The sequence below is a fragment of the Anomaloglossus baeobatrachus genome, chromosome 3 (genome assembly GCF_048569485.1).
Source record: "Anomaloglossus baeobatrachus isolate aAnoBae1 chromosome 3, aAnoBae1.hap1, whole genome shotgun sequence".
Lineage (NCBI taxonomy): Eukaryota > Metazoa > Chordata > Amphibia > Anura > Aromobatidae > Anomaloglossus > Anomaloglossus baeobatrachus.
In genome coordinates this window covers 211,379,048-211,401,675 of record NC_134355.1, presented here as the reverse complement: position 1 = coordinate 211,401,675, position 22,628 = coordinate 211,379,048, and the positions used below count along the sequence as shown (strand labels likewise).

Genomic DNA, 22,628 nt, shown 5'->3' with positions numbered 1-22,628 from the left:
ATGGCCACGGTGTGAATGTGCTCCTGTTCCACATATGCGATCTTATGCTGTGGCTCTATTTTGGGGGGGTTCTTTTCTGTATTTTTTTTATACTCTGTACATATGGGGTTGTGATCCATCCCTCTGAGCTAGGCATTTTTTCTAGATAGAATCAAATAAACAAAAAAATTTCAGCCTGCCATTCACCATACGACCTTTTCATTCAGGTGCACGGAATGAAAGAAGGAGGGCAGTCCACCTAGGATTTTCTATCTATACATATATATTTTAACATGTTTCCAATAAAAGGATGTTTTATTTAAATTGAAGATTGGACTGTAGGTGCTGGAATTCCTTCTTTGTATTTGGCTTTTTCTAGATAGGTTGCTGTTACGTCCGGGTGGTGGATCCTCTGGGCCGTGCACCGGACTCCCCCAGTGAGGCAACCCGGAGCTAACTCCTGTACAGGGACTGTCCGGTCACCCCACCAGAGGGCCTAGATGCACGGTAGCTGGAGCACTAAACGGAACAAGATCAGAGTCCTTCCGGAAACTGGAATGAATAAGTCTCTGGGGACACAGAGCTCCTGGAGGTAGTCCAGATGACGGGGCTCAGGTTCCGGTGCCCAAGTTCCGGTGCCGGGTAGAGTCGCCAGGCGGGAGCTGGGTTCAACTGAACGAGAGGGCAGAGGTCACCGGGTGAAGCCGAGGGTTGGAGGCGGGTTCGGACTGGAGGTGATGGTGGAGTCACAGCCGACAGTCTCCATAGGACTTCATGGGCAAGCCGTGGTCAGGACCGGGTTAGCTTGGCAGGGCTGGCTCTGTGGAAGATACAGGATTAGTACGAGACAAGGCAAGGGGGACCTGAACACCTAGCTTACAGAACACGTTGATCAGGCCCCGCCCACATGGAAAGGCAAGTCTTATATACCCAGCACCTGCATCATGTCATATCCTGCTTCAGGAGTGCTGGGCCTATAAGACCAGGTGAGTGGGCGCGGCCCGGCCCTATACACATTCATGAGCCTAGGAATCAGAGCCAGACAACTCAGAGTCAGACACAAGGGACCAGGACGCAGGGAAGCATGAGCGGGAGCGGTAGCCGTGACCGGTGGGCACGTGGACCGGATCAGTGGGTAAGGAGCGGTGCCGTGCAGGTGCAACCGGATCAGTGGGTAAGGAGCGGTGCCGTGCAGGTGCGACCGGATCAGTGGGTAAGGAGCGGTGCCGGGACATCGGGAGCGTGACAGTTGCTATAGTCAAAGCACTGTGCTTCTCTGCCTTAAGGCTATGTGCGCACTTTGCGTTGAGGTAGTTGCAGTTCTAAACGCATCCTTTGGCAGAATTGTTTTTTGCCAAAGTTGGTTGCGACCACAAAAACGCGATAAATACGCATGCGTATTTACCGCGTTTTAACCGCGTTTTAGCCGCGATTTTCCTGATTTTTCATTGCTTAAAGTCAGATGCGTTTTGAATACAAAGACACTACTAAATAAAGTTTAAACATTCAAACACTATGAAAAAAACGGTAAAAAATGATAACAAATATCAAGATTATTATCAATCAAAAAATGCCTTTTTTAATTAAAATAAGTTTGTGATAATAATTATGCATAAAATTACATTTATTTATGGATTTTCTTAAAAATAATTGTCGGACTATGTGTGTGTGTAAAGGGACATATCATGCCATTAATATTTTGCCAAAAACGAATGCAATTAATTGGTCCAAAACGCATGTTTTCTGCATCAAAAAAGCATGTAAAATGCAAGAGTTTTGATGTTGCTTGTGTTTTGCAACTTCTCATTGACTTCAATGTTAGCAAAATGCTGCCCAAATGGCAAAAACAATTTACATGCTGCTTCTTTAAATGCTGAGTTTTTGCCCAAAAATATGCAAATTAAACGCTGCGTTTTTAACAGCAAAGTGCACACAAGAAATCCCCATTTCCATAGACTTTGCTTGAAAATCAAAATGCATGTCTTTTGGCGTTAAAACGCTGCAGTTCAAAATGCTGCGGAAACGCAGGTAAAAGCGCAAAGTGAGCACATAGCCTTAGTCACATGGATGCCACTGACCCAAGGTAAGGTTTTAATACAAGAGTAAGACCGTTCTGATAGGTTTACCTTGTTTTTCTGTGAAATAACCACAGTGTGATTTTGCTATTATTGCACGTATACCAACTTATGGTTTGGATCTTTTTTGTTTGTTTGGGGGTTTTTTTCTGTATTTTTTGTACTCTGTACAAATGGGGGTGTAGTCCCTTGATTTGAGCTAGAAATAAGCGGACTCCTTGAAGTTCGGTTCGGAGGGTGCAGCCGAACTATAAATTACGATTGGGTTGGGTTGGGATCCGAACTTGAGCTGAACCCCAATGGAAGTCACTAATTGGGCAGTTCTGTTCTCCACCCACATGCAGTCAGCCACAAACAGATCACTTCCGGACCCTGGTGGGTAGGTTTTTTTCCATATATACAGAGATATCTCGGTTTTCATTGATAATCCGTCTGAATACAATCAATGAAAACCGAAACCAACGAAAACCGAAGCAATTATTTCCATAGGAATCAATGTAAATCCAATTAATTCGTTTTAGACACTCTAAAATACATACAAACAATGCATTTTATAGGGAATAAAGTCAGTGTTTAATACTAAAAACAATAAATGAATATGAAATGAATATAAGACACTAATATAAAGAATAAATACATTTTATCTTACATTTCTTACATACATTTTGAAACTGATGAGTGGGATGATACTCACATAACGGAGCAAGAGAATGCATCGATCATCCTTTGTTGTCTCAAAATTATCAGCATAGTCACGTGGGCATGCAGACAAAAACAAACAAAAACCGAGGCAATCAACGAAAAACCGAAGCAAATTTTTAGTGCAAATTATCAACGAACACCAAAACCAACTATAACTGATGTCCATGAAAACCGAGGTACCACTGTATTTTGTTTGGTGCACACTACATCCGATCATGCTACTGTTACACCCAGTGCGAGACGCTGAAACACTGCAAGCAGCTTGTACTGGGCTGAGCAATGAGCGTACCCGAGCTCATCAATGCTCGTAAAAGTGGTGTTTATAGGTAAAGCACCCAAACTCCTATCTGAACTCTGTTTTTTTTGTAAAGTCTGTGTTCGGTATGAACACTGAACCTCAGATTCGCTCACCTCTATTATGCACGTCATCTAGATACTAGTGCATCTCAATAAATTAAAATGTCATCAAAAAGTTAATTTATTTCAGTAATTCAATACAAAAAAGGAAACACATATTATATAGAGTCATTACAAACAGAATTATCTATTTCAAGTGTTTATTTCTGTCAATGTTGATGATTATGGCTTACAGCATATGAAAACCCAAAAGTCATTATCTCAGGAAATTAGAATAATTACCTAATTAAAAACACCTGAAAAGGCTTCCTAAGCATTTAAAATGGCCACTTAGTCTGGTTCAGTAGGCTACACAACCATTGAGAAGGCTGCTGACTTGACAGATGTCCAGAAGGTAGTCATTGACACACTCCACAAGGAGGGTAAGTCACAAAAGGTCATTGTTAAAAACAAAACTGGCTGTTCACAGAGTATTGTATCCCAGCATAGGGTTGAGTGGAAGGAAAAAGTGTGGTAGAAAAAGGTGCACAAGCAACCGAGATAACCGCAGCCTTGATAGGATTGTTAAGAAAAGACCATTCAAAAATTTGGGGGAGATTCACAATGAGTTGAGTGCTGCTGGAGTCAGTGCTTCAAGAGCCACCACACACAGGCGTATCCAGGACATGGGTTACAACTGTTGCATTCCATATGTCAAGCCACTTATGACAAATAGAAAACGCCAGAAGCGTCTTACCTTGGCCAATGGAGAAAAAGAACTTGACTGTTGCTCTGATGTGTAGTTTTCAGATGAAAGTAAATTTGGCATTTAATTTGGAAATCAAGGTCTCAGAGTCTGGAGGAAGAGTGGAGAGGCACACAATCCAAACTACTTGAGGACTAGTGTGAAATTTCCACAACCAGTAATGGTTTGGGGAGCCATGTCATTTGCTGGTGTAGCTCCATAGTGTTTTATCAAGACCAAAGTCAGCGCAGCAGTCTACCAGGACATTTTAGAGCACTTCATGCTTCTCTCTGCCGACATGCCTTTTGGGGATGGAAATTTCATTTTCCAGCAGGACTTGGCACCTGTCCACACTGCCAAAAGTACCAATACCTGGTTTAATAACCACAGTATCACTCTGCTTGATTGTCCAGAAAACTCACCTGACCTACACCCCATAGAGAATCTATGCGGTATTGTCAAGAGGAAGATGAGAGGCACCATACCCAACACTGCAGATGAGCTGGAGGCTGCTATCAAAGCAACCTGGGCTTCCATAACACCTCAGCAGTGCCACAGGCTGATCGCTTTCATGTCACGCCACATTGATGCAGTAATTCATGCAAAAGGAGCTCCGACCAAGTATTGAGTTCCTTTCCTGTACATACTTTTCACTAGGCCAACATTTATGAGTTTAAAATGATTTTTTCAGTTGGTCTTATATAATATTCTAATTTTATGAGATAATGACTTTTGGGTTTTCATTGGCTGTAAGCCATAATCACTAGAGATGAGTGAACCTCTAGAGGCTCGAGTTCGGCTCGGTTCATCGAACGGAGGCCGCGTTCGAGTTCGGTTCGACGAACCTCTCGAACCCCATTGAAAACGATGGGAGGCAATCACAAACACATATAAAACACCTAGAAAACACCTTCAAAGGTGTCCAAAAGGTGACAAACAACTCACAAGACAACACAAACACATGGGAAAGTGACAAGGACAAATATTAATGCGAAAACAAAACAGCTGGACAAGGAAAAAGAGGAGGAGACACAGATATAGGCATGGCATGCTCTTCTAAAATCATGTAAAACACAGCAAGGGGACTCCAAGCGGAGTCTCCCTTTTTTCCAACAATTGGGCCCCACAGACACCACTTCAGTGGCAGCACTTGTGCCCCAGCTGTACACTTCACAGGTACATTTGCATCAAGCACATTCAAAAATACGCCAGCCTTAACTGTCCCCGGGATGACACCGGTGTAGGTAGCAAAGTCTTTGCTGATCCATGATTTGTTCATCTTGGATCATTTTTAAAAACACAGCAAGGGAACTCCAAGCGGAGTATCCCGTTTTTCCAAAAAATTGGGCCCCACAGACACCATTTCAGTGGCAGCACTTGTGCCCCAGTTGTATACTTCATAGGTACATTTGCATCAAGCACATTCAAAAATACGCCAGCCTTAACTGTCCCCGGGATGACACTGGTGTAGGTAGCAAAGTCTTTGCTGATGCATGATTTGTTCATCTTGGATCATTTTTAAAAACACTGCAAGGAGACTCCAAGCAGAGTCTCCCTTTTTTCCAAAAATTGGGCCACACAGACACCACTTCAGTGGCAGCACTTATGCGCCAGTTGTACACTTCACAGGTACATTTGCATCAAGCACATTCAAAAATACGCCAGCCTTTACTTTCCCCAGGATGACACAGGGATAGTAAAGTCGCTGCTGATCCATGACTTGTTCATCTTGATGAACGTTAGTCTGTCCACATTGTCACTGGACAGACGCGTGCGCTTATCTGTCAGCACACACCCAGCAGCATTGAAGACACGTTCAGAGACAACGCTGGCTGCGGGACACGACAAGATCTCCAAGGCGTAAGTGGCGAGCTCAGGCCATTTTTCAAGATTTGAAGCCCAAAATGAGCAAGACTCCAGTTGCAAAGTCATGGCATCGATGTTCATTTGGAGATACTCCTGTATCATCCTCTCCAGCCGTTAACTATGTGTCAGGCTTCTTGTCTCTGGTGGCCTTGCAAAGGATGGTCTAAAAAAATTATGAAACGATTCCATAAAATTGCTGTTACCAGCACCAGAAACGGTGCTGCTGGTACGGTTAGACTGTTGATGATGAGACAGTCCCATGTTTGTCAAGTTACAACTGGGAGATTCACTCCGTGCACGAATGGTGTTTGCTGGAAAAGCCGAGCTAAGATCGAGTAACAGCTTCTGCTGATACTCCTGCATATGTGCATCCCTTTCTATGGCTGGAATTATTTCACAAAATTTGGACTTGTACCGGGGATCTAATAGTGTGGCAACCCAGTAATCATCAACACTTCTAATTTTGACAATCCGAGGGTCATGTTGTAGGTAGTGCAGCAAGAAGGCGCTCATGTGTCTTGCACATCCATGCGGACCAAGTCCTCGCTGTGTTTGTGGCATAGAGGTGCTAACCGTGCTTTCTTCCTCTGACATCTCCCCGCAACCTCGTTCAACCGAAATTTGACCAAGGTCTCCCTCATCTGCTGAGTCTTCCATGTCCATTGAGAGTTCGTCCTCCCTTTCTTCCTGGTCTCCTGCACCTTCCTCAACATTTTGGCTGCTACCATGCGCCCTTGTTAATCCCTCTCCCCCACCGTCCCATGCTTGCCGCCTTGGTGATGATGAACGTCTGGACCTTGTAGATGTTGGAATCCCTTGCGCATATGAATCCTCCTGTACTTCCTCCCCTTCCTCTTGTCCCACCCCCTGACTCCGAATAATGTTTAGCATGTGCTCCAGCATGTAAATGACTGGAATTGTCATGCTGATAATGGCATCGTCAGCGCTAAACATATTCGTCGCCATCTCGAAACTGTGCAGAAGGGTGCATAGGTCTTTGATCTGAGACCACTCCATCAGCGTGATCTGCTCACTTTCTGCATCTCGTTGGCCCAGGCTATACGTTATAACGTATTGCACCAGGGCTCGGCGGTGCTGCCACAGTCGCTGTAACATGTGGAGAGTGGAATTCCAGCGTGTCACCACATCGCATTTCAGGCAATGAACCGGCAGGCCGAAAGACTTCTGGAGTGATGCAAGTCGGTCAGCTGCGGCGGTTGAACGGCGGAAGTGAGCAGAGAGTGACCGAGCCCTGTGCAGAAGCCCATCTAGGACTGAATAGTGGTTTAAAAATTGCTGGACAAGAAGGTTCAACACGTGAGCCATACAAGGCACATGTGTCACCTTGTCCAGGCAAAGGGCTGCACCCAGGTTTGCTGCATTGTCGCACACGGCCTTCCCAGGCTGCAGGTTGAGTGGAGACAACCATTTACGAAACTCGGACCGCAGAGCTGACCACAACTCCTCAGCTGTGTGACTCACATTTTCCAGACATTTCAACGTAAAGACCGCCTGATACCGTTGAGCTCTGCTGCCAGAATAGTAAGGAGGTGTGCGGGATTCCTTGTGCGCAGTTACAACGTGGGTGGCCTGACCAGGCAGGCTTGGGGCGGAGGTGGAGGACCCAGACGAGGTTGAGGAGGCAGAAGCAATGGAGGAACTTCGACATACAGAGGATTGACGCACAAGTCGTGGGGACGGCAAGACTTGTTCAGCAGACCCTTCTCCATCTATCACCATAGTTACCCAGTGCCCAGTCAGCGACATGTAATGCCCCTGTCCATGCTTACTTGTCAAAGTATCGGTGGTGAAATGCACCTGGTCACACACAGAGTTTCTCAAGGAAGCGGTGATGTTGTGTGCGACATGCTGGTGTAGCGCAGGCACACCTTTCTTGGAGAAGTAGTGGCGACTTGGCATCTGGTACTGGGGCACTGCGACGGACATAAGGTCTCGAAAATCCTCTGTGTCCACCAGGTGGAAAGGCAGCATTTCTGTAGCCAAGAGGTTACATAGGGATAAAGTCAACCTCTTGGCTTTGTCATGGCTTGGAGGAAATGGCCTTTTAATTGTCCACATCTGAGGGACCGAGATCTGACTGCTGTGTGGAGATGGTGGTGAGTAGGGTGTCCCTGCAAAACAGCAGGTCTGTGAGGAAAGTGCAGGCAGTGACATGTGTTTGCCTTCATCCAAAGTTGGTGCACTCGATGTCTAAGAGAGCTGTACACCAGCACTTGTTTCTTCTTCCAAAACAACTGACGACCTACCAAGCAAACTGCCTGTTGTGGTTAAAGTGTTGGAAGGTCTGCGTGGAAGAACAGGTCTGACAGCTGTCCCCACAGTCATAGAAGATGAAGAGCGCGCGCATGCACTGGAAGGGGCAGGCGGTGGATGGCCCGCTCCGCTAGGTCGCATTGCAGCACGGTGAGCTTCCCACTAGGACTTATGCTTGATATTCATGTGACGATTCATGGAAGAAGTTGTCAAACTGGTGAGGTTTTGGCCTCTACTTATAGATTGCCCACAAATTTTACAGATCACATGATTTGGGAGATCCTTTGCAAGGTCAAAAAAGGACCAGGCTAGGCAAGGCTTAGAGGCCAAGCTACCTGCAGAGCCACCCCGACTTGTGCTCAGAGGCAGAGTGGTGGCTGAGGATGCACTTGTAGACGTGCTTCCAGTACTCTGACTCTATCCAGGAAGGCGCAAGGTAACTTCGTCGTTAGTTGCATCCTCCACCAGCTCTGGGGACCTCCTCGAGTGCCCGGCAGAGTGTTGACAGTATGTGGGATCTAGAACTTCATCATCAAGCGTTGTGTTTGCACTCCCCTTGCACTCAGACCTAATCTCTTCCTGCCCTGACTGAATAGTTAAGTTGTCATCCCAATCTGGTATCTGCGTCTCATTGTCATCAATATGTTCCTCATTGTTTCCACCAACAGGTGTTACAGTTTGGTAATGAGGGTCTACATTATGCTCAGAAACTTGGTCATCAGGGCCTGAATCTGACTCACAAAGCTTCTGGGCATCACTGCAGACCATTTCCTGGTCTGTACTCACTGTAGCTTGTGAGCAGACCTCTGATTCCCAGCCTATAGTGTGACTGAACAGCTCTGCAGACTCAGCCATCTCTGTTACACCATACTCTGCAGGGCGGGTGGAGACTTGAGAGCTGGGAGAAAGTAAGTGCGATTGAGATGACAACTCAGAGGAATGTTTTTTGGATTTTGAAGTTGAGGTGGAGGAGAGGCCACTTGTTGGAGCACTTGAGATCCATTCAAGCATGTGGTTTTTTTTGTGCATCGTCTACCTTTGTTCCAGTTGTTGTGTTTCATAAAAAAGGGAGCACATCGGATTGTCCACGGAAAGTAGTAGACATCTTACTTTTGCTGGAATATGGCCTATCTTCAGCAGATGTTAATGTACATTTCCCACCTTCACCAAGGACACAAACTTTTTTTCCTTTTCCAACACGCCTTTTCCCCTTTCCACCAGCATCAGTCCTTTTGCCACTCATTTTGTTAGCGACAAGATTGGACACTTAAAATGGGGTAGCAAAAATTGAGAGGTGGTATAGATTGCAGAGGTGGTCTAGCTTTATTGACAGCTGAAGAACCAACACTGACTATCCCTGACAATGCAACTATGGCCCTAAAACTGGCAGCACTGTTTGCTATAAAAATAGTGTAGCAAAATGTGCAGGAGGCTAGAATGCAGAGGTGGTGGAACTTGCTTGGCACCAGTGGGACACAAATTTAGTATAGTAGACATTGTTTGGATGCCACTAAGTTTCAGCACTGTTTGCTATAAAAATAGCGTAGCAAAATGTGCAGGAGGCTAGCATGCAGAGGTGGTGGAAATTGATTGGCACCAGTGGGACACAAATTTAGTATAGCAGACACTGTTTGGATGCCACTAAGTTTCAGCACTGTTTGCTATAAAAATAGCGTAGCAAAAATGGGCAGGAGGCTAGCATGCAGAGGTGGTGGAACTTGCTTGGCACCAGTGGGACACTAATTTAGTATAGCAGACACTGTTTGGATGCCACTAAGTTTCAGCACTGTTTGCTATAAAAATAGCGTGGCCAATGGGGGCAGGTGGGTACAGTGGCCGGGTTCTGTGGGTACCAGGACAGTAAAGGAAGCTTCACTTTCTATCCCTCCTAATGATGAAATGCAGCAAGGAATTCCCTGAGCTGAGGTACACAGACGTTGTTATCTAAAGCTGTATACAGCGTTTTCACGGACCTGCCTGTCAGCTATGGCTCTGAGCACCTGGAAATCAGCCCTGAAAAGGGCTGAAAAAAACTGCAGTCCCTAATCTGTACAGCGCTGTGTGTATAGCGTACGCAGCAGGAGCAGCGGCAGGAGCGGCATGAGCAGTGACTGACACCCACACGCAGAAAGCAGATAATGGCGGTGTGAAGGAAAATGGCCGTGTTTATAAGGCAAGGACATGTGACATTCACAGCCTATGACACATGCCCTTGTCTGGCAAAAAGTACACTTAGCTGTGTGTGTGTCTGTGATTGGCTGACATCCTGGCCCGCCCCACTGCACATGCGCTTAGGAAAAAAAAATGGCGATCGGCATTCTCTCAGCAGCACAGATCTAAACCGCGTCCAACTGCACACTATACGCTGAAATTTGATAATAGTGTGAGCCACAGTGACTCACACTATTACAGTGAAAGGCCAGCTAGTAAATAGATAGGCTTTTTGCTGATCGAACCGTTCTCGAACGTAACTCGAGCTATCGAACTTTTAGCAAAAAGCTCGAGTTCGCGTTCGATCCAGAGCACCCCCCAAAATCACTCGAACATGAAATTGGCGAACCTCGAACATCGCTCAACTCTAATAATCACCAACATTAAGAAAAATAAACACTTCAAATAGATCACGCTGTTTGTAATGACTCTGTATAATATATGCGTTTCCCTTTTTGTATTGAATTACTGAAAAAAATATTCTAATTTATTGGGATGCACTTGTAGATTCCCATACACATATTGCTGCAGCCAGAGCACTGTGCTTTTCTGCCCTTATTCACACTGATGTCGCTGATGCAAGTTAAAGTTTTAATACTAGACTGAGTACTCCTTGTCGCAATGGCTTTTGCACTCTTTGATCGAACAGTGTTAACCAAGTATGCTATCTTATTTAAATGTACTACTACTATTTACTTTATTATGAGGTATATGCTCATTTTGGGTATTGTCTTTGAAATGGCCACAAACATGCTCCTATTGCACGTATACCAATTTATACGCTGTTCCTTTTTATGTTTGTTTTTTTTTATAGAAAATTTGAGGTATTGTCGTTCGTTGTTCGATTACACAGGTCAGTCATTGAGAAACATCACGCTAAACACTGATTATTTCATGCGCCTATTGCCCCTCTGCAATGTGAACAGCAGAACATCATTGTCTATGTATACTACAGCTAAAAATAAAACAGAGAAAAAAAATATTTTTTGTTTTGAAAAGAGAGAAACATTTTTTAGACGCTGCATCTCTCTTTTGAAGGTATCAATAAAAGTGTCAGATTGCCACATATAAAAACCAAGCCCTCATACAGTGCCACCAGCAAAAAACAAGATAACACTATGAGTCTTTTTTTCGTTATAAATGTCATGTGGCTAGGTCATTTTTATCATGCAATAAACACTGTAAAAAAAACAACTGTCGGATTCGCCATTTTTTCCAAATTTTACCACATTTGCATTTTTTCCCTCATTTTTAAATAGTAAGATAGAATGAATGGCATTATTCAAAACTACAACCCGTTCCACATAAAAACCGCTTTTATAGCGATATGCCAACAAAAAAATAATAAGTTATGGCTCTCTTAACAAGAAAAATCAGGAAAAACAAATGAGCTAAAAAAAAGATTGTCTCTTCATGAAGAGGCTACAAAATTATTTTTTACCAAAAATAGTTGAATGAAAAGATTTCTGATCATCCATGGTATGAGGTGTTATTTCATGGATAGTCTAACGGTTTAACTTGAACAACAATCTTTGTGGGTGAAACTGAAAATCTGTGTCCAAACTAGTAACTGAAAGATGATGAAATATACTGTAGTTGCTCATGCAATTTCCCTACCAGAACAAAGTACAAAGTCACGCTCTGCAACAGCATTTATCCCATTATACAGTGCCTACAAGTAGTATTCAACCCCCTGCAGATTTAGCAGGTTTGATAAGATGCAAATAAGTTAGAGCCTGCAAACTTCAAACAAGAGCAGGATTTATTAACAGATGCATAAATCTTACAAATCAACAAGTTATGTTGCTCAGTTAAATTTTAATAAATTTTCAACATAAAAGTGTGGGTCAATTATTATTCAACCCCTAGGTTTAATATTTTCTGGAATAACCCTTGTTTGCAATTACAGCTAATAATCGTCTTTTATAAGACCTGATCAGGCCGGCACAGGTCTCTGGAGTTATCTTGGCCCACTCCTCCATGCAGATCTTCTCCAAGTTATCTAGGTTCTTTGGGTGTCTCATGTGAACTTTAATCTTGAGCTCCTTCCACAAGTTTTCAATTGGGTTAAGGTCAGGAGACTGACTAGGCCACTGCAACACCTTGATTTTTTCCCTCTGGAACCAGGCCTTGGTTTTCTTGGCTGTGTGCTTTGGGTCGTTGTCTTGTTGGAAGATGAAATGACGACCCATCATAAGATCCTTGATGGAGGAGCGGAGGTTCTTGGCCAAAATTTCCAGGTAGGCCGTGCTATCCATCTTCCCATGGATGCGGACCAGATGGCCAGGCCCCTTGGCTGAGAAACAGCCCCACAGCATGATGCTGCCACCACCATGCTTGACTGTAGGGATGGTATTCTTGGGGTCGTATGCAGTGCCATCCAGTCTCCAAACGTCACGTGTGTGGTTGGCACCAAAGATCTCGATCTTGGTCTCATCAGACCAGAGAACCTTGAACCAGTCTGTCTCAGAGTCCTCCAAGTGATCATGAGCAAACTGTAGACGAGCCTTGACATGACGCTTTGAAAGTAAAGGTACCTTACGGGCTCGTCTGGAACTGAGACCATTGCAGTGGAGTACGTTACTTATGGTATTGACTGGAACCAATGTCCCCACTGCCATGAGATCTTCCCGGAGCTCCTTCCTTGTCCTTCGGTTAGCCTTGACTCTTCGGACAAGCCTGGCCTCGGCACGGGTGGAAACTTTCAAAGGCTGTCCAGACCGTGGAAGGCTAACAGTAGTTCCATAAGCCTTCCACTTCCGGATGATGCTCCCAACAGTGGAGACAGGTAGGCCCAACTCCTTGGAAAGGGTTTTGTACCCCTTGCCAGCCTTGTGACCCTCCACGATCTTGTCTCTGATGGCCTTGGAATGCTCCTTTTGTCTTTCCCATGTTGACCAAGTATGAGTGCTGTTCACAAGTTTGGGGAGGGTCTTAATTAGTCAGAAAAGGCTGGAAAAAGAGATAATTAATCCAAACATGAAAAGGGCAGTCTCCAGTCAAGGAAACCGCCTATACCAAAACATGGTATCCATCCACAGACAGCTGTTTTGGGGTATTTGCCCTTCATCAGTGTGGAGTAGGAAACTGGCCAGTGGGAGCAATGCCTAATAGAAGACTACATAGGTAAAGATGGTTGACCTCGGGGAGATCAACATCCAACACCGCGGAGACACAATCACGTGTTTCTCAACACAGTGACACTAGAACAAGGCCCCCTGGGAAAATATCCAGAACAAGAATGCCACGGAGACACCATCAAATGTTTCTCAATGGATGTTGATCTCCCCGAGGTCAACCATCTTTACCTATGTAGTCTTCTACTAAACATTGCTCCCACTAGCCAGTTTCCTACTCCACACTGATGAGGGGCAAATACCCCGAAACAGCTGTCTGTGGATAAATACCATGTTTTGGTATAGGCGGTTTCCTTGACTGGAGACTGCCCTTCCCGTGGTTGTTCCTTCCCGGTGAAAGACTTGGCTAGTTTCCTGCCAGCATTGAGAAACATGTGATGGTGTCTCCACGGCATTCTTGTTCAACAACACACCAAGGACTTGGTCCTCCTGGATGCGCAAGACACATGAGCGCCTTCTTCCTGCACTACTTACAACATGGCCCTTGGATTGTCAGAATTCAAAGTAATGCTGACTATTGGGTTGCCACACTCTTAGATCCCTGGTACAAGACAAAATGTGGCAAAATAATTCCTGCCATTGAAAGGGACGCACGTATGCAGGAGTATCAGCAGAAGCTGTTATACAATCTTAGATCGGCTTTTCCACTAAACATCAATGGTGCACAGAATGAATCTCACAGCTTTGTCATGGCTAGGAGGAAATGGTCTTTTACTTGTCCACATCTGAGGGACCGAGGGCTGGCTGCTGTGCTGAGACAGCGTTGAGTAGGGTGTCCCTGCACAGTTGCAAATTTGGTCATATACAAAATGAGTGAAAAAAGGCCAGATGCTGGAGGAAAGGGGAACAGGCGTGTTGGAAAGGGAAAAAATGTTTGTGTTCGTGGGTTTGGTGGTAAAGCAACAGTAACATCTGCTGAAGAAACACCATCTTCCAGCCAAAATAAAATGTCTACTTCTTTATGTGGAAAATCTGATATGATCCCTTTCTTACGGACACGACCATCGCTACCAAATGTAGATGAGGTACCAAAAGAGCAGGTGCTTGAATGGATCTTAAATGCTCCATCAAGTGGCCTCTCCTCCACCTCAGCTTCAACATCCCAAATACTCCATTCCTCTGTGGTGTCACCCCAATCGCACTTTCTTCCTACCAGCTCTCAAGTCTCCACCCGCCCTGCTGAGTATGGGGTAACAGAGATGGTTGAGTCTGCACAGCTGTTCAGTCACACTATAGCCTGGGAATCAGAGGTCTGCTCCAATGCTGCAGTGAGTCCAGACAAGGAAATGATCTGCACTGATGCCCAGAAGCTTTGTGAGAGTCCCAGATGAAGAAGGTTCTGAGCATAATGTAGACCCTTATTCCCAAACTGTAACTCCTCTTGTTGGAGACAATGAGGAAAATGCTGATGAGACTCAGATACCTGATTGGAACGACAACTTTACTATTCGGTCAGAGCAGGAAGAGGTTGGCTCTGAGGACGAGGGGAGTGAGAACACACAGGGTGATGATGAGGTTGGAGATCCCACTTACTGTCAACCCACTATCAGCCAATCAATGAGGTCAGTAGAGGAGGTGGAGGAGGATGCTACTGAAGACGAGGTTAGGTTGCGCCTTCCTCGACAGAGACGGAGTACTGGAAGCATGTCAGCAACTGCATCCTCAGCCACAACTCTGCCTCTGAGCAGAAGTCGTGGTGGCTCTGCAGGTCGCATGGGCTCTAAGCCTTGCCTAGCCTGGTCCTTTTTTGACATCGCAAAGGATCACCCATCTCATGTCATCTGTAAGATTTGTCGGCAATCTCTAAGCAGAGGCCAGAAACTCACTAGTTTGAGTACTTTGTCCATGAACTGTCACATGGATATGAAGCATAAGTCACAGTGGGAAGCTCATTGTGCTACAATGCGGCCTAGCGGGGCGGGCCAACCACCGTCTGCCCCATCAAGTGCATCCACGTGTTCTTCATCCTCTGTGACTGTGGGGACAGCAGTCACACATGCTTTTGGACGCAGACCTTCTACCTCTTTACTCGCAACAGGCAGTGTGATTGGCAGGTCGTCAGTTGTTTTGGAAGTGGAAACAGCTGCTGGGGTTGAGCTCTCTGACATCGAGAGCACCACCTTTGGATGAAGGCAACATTATATCTCCACCTGCACCTTCCTCACAGATTGCCTGGGCTAGCTGCAGTTAAAAATTGGCAACTGGAGTCAGATGGTGTATCTTACTTTACAAGAGTGCTACACCGCTGACTATCAGACACTGATACTGTGCCCAAGCGATTGCCTGGGCTAGCTGCAGTTAACAATTTGCAACTGGAGACAGGTGGTGTATCTTACTTTACAAGAGTGCTACACCGCTGACTATCAGACACTGATACTATGCCCAAGGGATTACCTGGGCTAGCTGCAGTTAAAAATTGACTACTGGATAGACAGGCGGTGTAGCTTACTTTACAGCGGGGCTACAACACTGACTACCAGACACTGCTACTATGCCCAAGGGATTGCCTGGGCTAGCTGCAGTTAAAAATTGGCATCTGGAGACAATGGTGTATCTTACTTTACAAGAATTCTACACCGCTGACTATCAGACACTGATACTATGCCCAAGGGATTGCCTGGGCTAGCTGCAGTTAAAAATTGGCAACTGGAGACAGGTGGTGTATCTTACTTTACAAGAGTGCTACACTGCTGACTATCAGACACTGATACTATGCCCAAGGGATTGCCTCTGCTAGCTGCAGTTAAAAATTGGCTGGATAGACAGGCGGTGTAGCTTACTTTACAGCGGGGCTACAACACTGACTACCAGACACTGCTACTATGCCCAAGGGATTGTCTGGGGTAGCTGCAGTAAAAAAATTGGCTACTGGATAGACAGGCGGTGTAGCTTTCTACACAGCATTGCTACAACACTGACTACCAGACACTGCTACTTTGTCCAAAGGATTGCCTGGGGTAGCTGCAGTAAAAATATTGGTTGCTGGATAGACAGGCGGTGTAGCTTTCTACACAGCAGTGCTACACTACCTGCCCAAAAAGATTGCCTGAGCTAGATTTGGCCAGATGCTGTGAAAAACACTTGCACAGCACTGGTACAGACCTGCCTGGCAAAAATTGCTAGGAACTGCTCTAACCTAGCCCTCAAAAGGGCTGAAATTACAATTAGTCCCTACTCCCTAAACCTATCTCTCTATTAAACTTCATAGCGCCCACAGCAGCGGTGACTGACACACAACTGCAGCACTGAGGTAATGGCGGCGATGGGAAAAATGTCCGGGTCTTATAGGGCAAGGACAAGTGACATACACAGCCAATGACACATGCTCTTGCTTGTGAGCAAAAAATGCACTTTGCTGTGTGTGATGGGCTATAGGAAAGAGGGGCGTGCACACTAATTTGAGGGCGAGGTGCTAGTGAATGGGAAGAACCCTTCAGTATACATATAGAAGTACACTGCACACTCAATGTGATGAATAATGTATTAATTTATTGAAAATTCAAAAAAACCATGCAAAGGAAATGAACTAAAGACAGAAAATAGCTCTGACGTTGCGGCCACAGGCCTTGTTCACAGAGTCTGTTGTGAAAAATAGAGTACAAACAAATACAGTTAGTTCAAAACAAATAATATTATGCTACTTTGCGAATTTATAAGAAAGTGAACATGAATATCGTCGGTGATATTTGAAAGATGTACGTACATACAGACATGCACATATATATATACATATACATACATACATATATATACATATACATACACACACACGCACAATGCACATACATAGACATATACAAGTAGACCATGTCTAGAGTACAATAAGTCAAGAATACAGATTATGTCTGTCATAGGCGTATTCGCAGGTACATAAAAATGGGAACAAAGGCAAAGGAAAGTGGAGCAAGGGGAGGTTTTTTAAGTGACTGGTACCAGCATGAAGTAGTAAGAAAACGGATTAAGGTGGTGGAAAAAAGCAGGTATACTACCTGTCACTAATAGTTCTGTATTCCAGGGAGAATGCTAAAAAATAAAAATATAGATATATGTATATATAGAGCTAGGAATATATAAGTATAGAGGAAGTGGTGTAAGCAGACAAGTTACCTGAATCAGTATAGTCGTAGTAGTTGCATATAAGGTATGAATGGGATAACAGGAACGCCTGGGATGTGTTCTCTATGTATGAGAAGGAATAGGAAAATCAGCCCAGTATAAACATAGAGTAGGGAAATCTAGACAATGTAATCTTACCCGAGCCTGTGTGGACGCCGGCACTCACGTGCCTTGGCTGTATAGAACGGCTAGTGTCAGCTGTATTGTGGCGTTCTAAATACAGAGAAGATGGGAGGGGGGTTGACGTCACGGAGCTCACGTGGTAAGCTCTCATCTGATCTGGTCATTAGTATGCAGCGCCTGTGTGGTGACCAGGAATCAAAAGGGGGGTGACCTACTGCGCCTGCGTGGTCAACGGCCTCATGTGTAGGGATGTAACATATCACTGGCAAGGAGATGACGTCGCGCGCAGGCGCTGATATCATCTCTTCAGAGCCCAGACAGGAGAGTGTATATATGGACAGGAGGGATCGCGCCGTGACGTCACCGCACACGGCACTAGCGCCCGCCCCTATGTGGAAGTAACAACAGGTTGCCACGTTACAAAGCTGACGCCGCGCGTCTGCGCATGCGTGGTGGCCGAGAATCAGGGGAAGAGGTGACCTAGCGCACCTGCGCGGTCAACGGCAAATCGTATCACTGCTGAGGAAATGACGTTGCGCGCAGGCGCAGACATCATCTCCTCAGAGCTCGAACAGGAGAATGTATATATAGACAGGAGGATCACGTTGTAGAGTCACCACGCGCGGTATTGACGCCCGCCCCTGTGTGGAACTGACCACAGGTTGCCATGTTACAAAACTGACGCCGCGCATCTGCGCATGCGTGGTGACCAAGAGGAGAAGTGACCTAGCGCGCCTGCGCGGTCAACGACCCCTTGTGTAACGGTGTATGATATCACATGCGAGGAGATGACGTTGCGCACAAGCGCAGGCATCATCTCCTTGAAGCCCAAGCAGGAGAATGTATGTGTGTGTACTAACGCCAGCCCCTGTGTGGAAGATACAGCAAGATGCCAAGTTACGAAACTGACACTTAAAGATAGGAGAGGGGAGGGGGGGGGTGAAGAGGAGGAGGGGGGGGGAAAAAGAAGGGAGAAGGGGGAAGGAGAGAAAAGGAGAAGGGAGGAAAACTAATGTAAATGTAATGTAAATATAGAAGAAACCATATAACCTAAACTTGAGAGAATAAAGGGTAAAAAGAGGAAAGAATGAAGAAGGGGAAAAGGAGAGGTGCAAAGTGCCGTACCAGTCTTACCCATCGGGACGGGATTTGGGAAGTGGGAGAGGAGCAGAGGAGTGAGGATCCATTTTATTGCAGATCAAATATTCATATCTGTTAGAAAAAATAAACAATATGTTAGATTTCAATTACATAGACCATTCAATTTCCCTATTCAAACCAAACGGAGTTAGTGTATGCAGAGTATAGATCCAAGAACTCTCTCTGTGTTTAAGCAGTTGTATGTGATTACCACCCCGTCTTGGGCGTTCTATTTTTTCCAAAACTTGGAATCTCAATTGAGAGACTGAATGTCGAGCCTCTTTAAAGTGATGTGGAATTGGGAGCCAAGTTTTATTGCAACGTATTGTAGATTTGTGACTTGCAATCCTATCCCGTACGTGCTGTGTGGTTTCACCTACGTATAACAAACCGCATGGGCATTTAACTACATATATGACGAAATTAGAATCACAGGTATAGAAGTCTTTAATTGGGTAGGATTTGCCAGTTCTGGGGTGGGTCACAGAACTGCCTTTGATAACATTAGAGCAGGCCGCACAACTCAGGCAGGGAAAAGTCCCTTTCCGTTTTGGGCCTAGAAAGGTTTGAACTGGATTGCGGTGAATCGGGCCTATATCCGCTCTAATTAAGCGATCACGTAAGTTAGGAGATCTTTTCATACACATAAGAGGTGGTGGAACAAAGGGATCAATCTCTGGATGCGCTTTTTGCAAGAGAGGCCAATGTTTTTTAATAATGTGTTGTACTTTGGGTACTATCGGGTGATATTTGTGTACAAATGGAATACGTTGAGAGTGTGATTTGGATTCCGTAGCAGGATCGCTATGGTAAAGAGCTCGTTCTGTTTCTTGTTTTAGGAGCGTCAGAGGATAATTACGCTCCTGGAATTTTTCTGACATAGCATTTAAGCGTAGAGGTAGGACCTCCTTGTCCATGACAATTCGACGTACTCTTGTGAATTGCGATCTTGGTAGACTAGCTTTTATGGCCTTCGGGTGGCAGCTATTGAAAGAGAGTAAACCATTACAGTCAGTTGGTTTAGTGTAGATGTCCGAGCTTAGTTTGCCTAATTGATTTTTTGAAATTCTAGTGTCAAGGAAGACTACCTCTGTATAGCTAAAGGTGTGAGTAAAGGATAGTTCCTCTCTAATGGAATTGAGGTCACTGATGAAGGTTTCAAGGGTAGTTGTGTCGTTGTTCCAGATGAAAAAAACATCGTCAATGTAACGATACCAACAGATAATGTTGTCAAAGAGAGGGTGGAGGTATACATGTGATACCTCAAAAGCATTCATGTAGAGGTTGGCATACGCGGGGGCCACATTGGACCCCATCGCGGTTCCACGAATTTGAAGGAAATATTCATCCCCAAAAAGGAAGAAGTTTTCCCTCAAAACAATATTAAGTACTTGTAAACAGAAATCCTTAATCTCCTCAGCTATATCAGATCCTTCTAATGTAGATTTTACTGCATCTATCCCGAGGTCATGGATAATGGAAGTGTACAGACTATTCACGTCCATAGTCACTAGAATACTGTCAGGAGATATGTGATTTAAATTTTTAATTTTTGTTAGGAAGTCCCCTGTATCTAATATGAAGGATTTTGTTTGTTTAGCGAATGGCGTGAGAAATTTTTCTAGAAAAATCGATAAAGGAGCTAACACGGAGTCCGTGGAAGCCACAATCGGGCGTCCCGGAGGATTCTGTAGAGATTTATGAATTTTCGGTAAAATATAAAGGACTGGAGTGATTGGATGGGAATTGGTAAGAAATGTGACGGTTTTGTTGTCAATGATCTTACTGGCAGCAAAGTGAGAGAGAACATTATGAATAAGTTGTTGAATTCTGAACGTGGGGTCTTGTGGTATCTTAGTGTAGGTATTTGTATCGGACAATTGCCTTTTAATTTCATTTAAATAAGTAGATTTGTTCATAACCACTATACCTCCCCCTTTATCCACTGGTTTGATAATTATATTCGAGTTATTACGAATAGAATGGAGTGCCTGTTTCTCAACCTCACTTAGATTACTATGTGTGGGGTATTTCCCTGCTTTATATTCATGAATAAGATGATCAATATCTTTTTGAATAAGGTTAATATATGCCTCAACTGCGTGATTAGTGTGGGGTGGCATAAAATTACTTTTATTGCTCAGGCCCAATTGGTTAATACATAATGATGTTTGGGGAACCTCGGGAGTGATGTTGAGCTGAGGTGTTGTGTCAATTTCTGTACCAAAATGAGCTTTCAATCTGATATTCCTGTAAAACCTCTGTAGGTCACATTCTAATTCAAAAGTGTCCCAGGATGGTGTTGGGACAGCTGGGGGTAGCTGCAGTAAAAATATTGGTTACTGGATAGACAGGCGGTGTAGCTTTCTACACAGCAGTGCTACACTACCTGCCCAAAAAGATTGCCTGAGCTAGATTTGGCCAGATGCTGTGAAAAACACTTGCACAGCACTGGTACAGACCTGCCTGGCAAAAATTGCTAGGAACTGCTCTAACCTAGCCCTCAAAAGGGCTGACATTACAATTAGTCCCTACTCCCTAAACCTATCTCTCTATTAAACTTCATAGCGCCCACAGCAGCGGTGACTGACACACAACTGCAGCACTGAGGTAATGGCGGCGATGGGAAAAATGTCCGGGTCTTATAGGGCAAGGACAAGTGACATACACAGCCAATGACACATGCTCTTGCTTGTGAGCAAAAAATGCACTTTGCTGTGTGTGATGGGCTGACAGCCTGCACCGCCCCACTGTAAATGCGGTTAGGAAAAAAAAAGGAGATTGCCATTATTTCAGCAGCACTGATCTAATCCCCCCCTCCCGCACACTATACACTGAATTTGGATATAAGGCTGGGGCCACAAAGGGATCTACTTCGATCCCCTCGCATGACACTGGGCTCACGCTGGCAGTAGAGCAGAGCCGAGTGTTATGCGAGTGTCCCTGCGACTGAGGTACGTTCATGCGAGCAGACCTCAGCTGCGGGGGCGGGTCGGTGTTGTGGAGGGGCGGGCCAGCACAGAGGAGGGGAGGGAGGGATTTCTCTCCCTCTCTCCTCCGCTGCCGGCTATTGCCATTCTCGCCCTGCACTCACGGTATACCGGTGTACCGCGAGTGCAGTGCGATTTTTCTCTCGCCCCATTGACTTGAATGGGTGCGAGAGAAACAATGATCGCATTAAACTTACTGTGAAAAGCCAGTTACGCTTTTGGTGATCAAACCGTTATCAAACATAATCTTGAACTGTCGAACTTGAAGCTAATTGTTCACGTTCGTCGAACGACTCGAACATCGCCTAAAATAGGTCGAATTTGAGATTGGCGAACAGTTCGATTCGAACACCGCTCATCTCTAGTTAGCATACCCGTAAAGGAGATGTGTAATCAGAAAATACCTATAGTTTAAGGCCATGTGCGAACGTTGCGTTCAGTAACTTGCAGAAATGAACGCATCCTCTGGCAGAATTTGTCATTGTCAAATTTGGTTTTGACCACAAACGCAGGAAATGCGCAAGCGTTTTTATAGCGTTTTTGCCGTGCTTTGACTGCGTTTTACATGCATTTTCATTGCTTAAATTGAGATGCGTTTTCAGTACAAATACACAACTAAATAAAGTTTGAACATTCAAACAGTAGAAAAAAAAACAAAACAAAATAATAACCTTTAAATCAAACACTATAATGATAATTTACCGAAAATTATTAATGAGATTTAATAATTATGTTAAAAATAAAGTAAAAGTATTGTTTGACTAATTTTTTAAAGTCGGAATGGATGTGAGGGCAAATGGAAACCTCTTTCTTGACCTCACTATAATGCCAAAAACGCATGCATTGATTTTGACAAAAAAAGCATGTAAAACGCTAGAATTTTCTTTTAGGATGCATTTTGATAATTCTCATTGACTTCAATGTTAGCAAAACG

General features: G+C 44.7%; 1 long non-coding RNA gene across 2 annotated transcripts in view; it reads right to left on the bottom strand.

Moving 5' to 3' along the window:
• Positions 1-317: 317 nt before the first annotated feature.
• The window catches only part of LOC142295132 (uncharacterized), a 131,056-nt gene continuing 108,745 nt past the window's right edge, over positions 318-22,628 (bottom strand). The window contains exons 4-5 of one of the 2 annotated variants that reach the window (XR_012751375.1): positions 18,690-18,776; positions 318-797 (exon numbers count right to left, since the gene is read on the bottom strand). This is a non-coding gene — a long non-coding RNA (uncharacterized LOC142295132). Of the gene's footprint in view, positions 798-17,432; positions 17,505-18,689; positions 18,777-22,628 lie in introns of those variants that run through there. The other variant, XR_012751376.1, reaches the window with a different exon arrangement.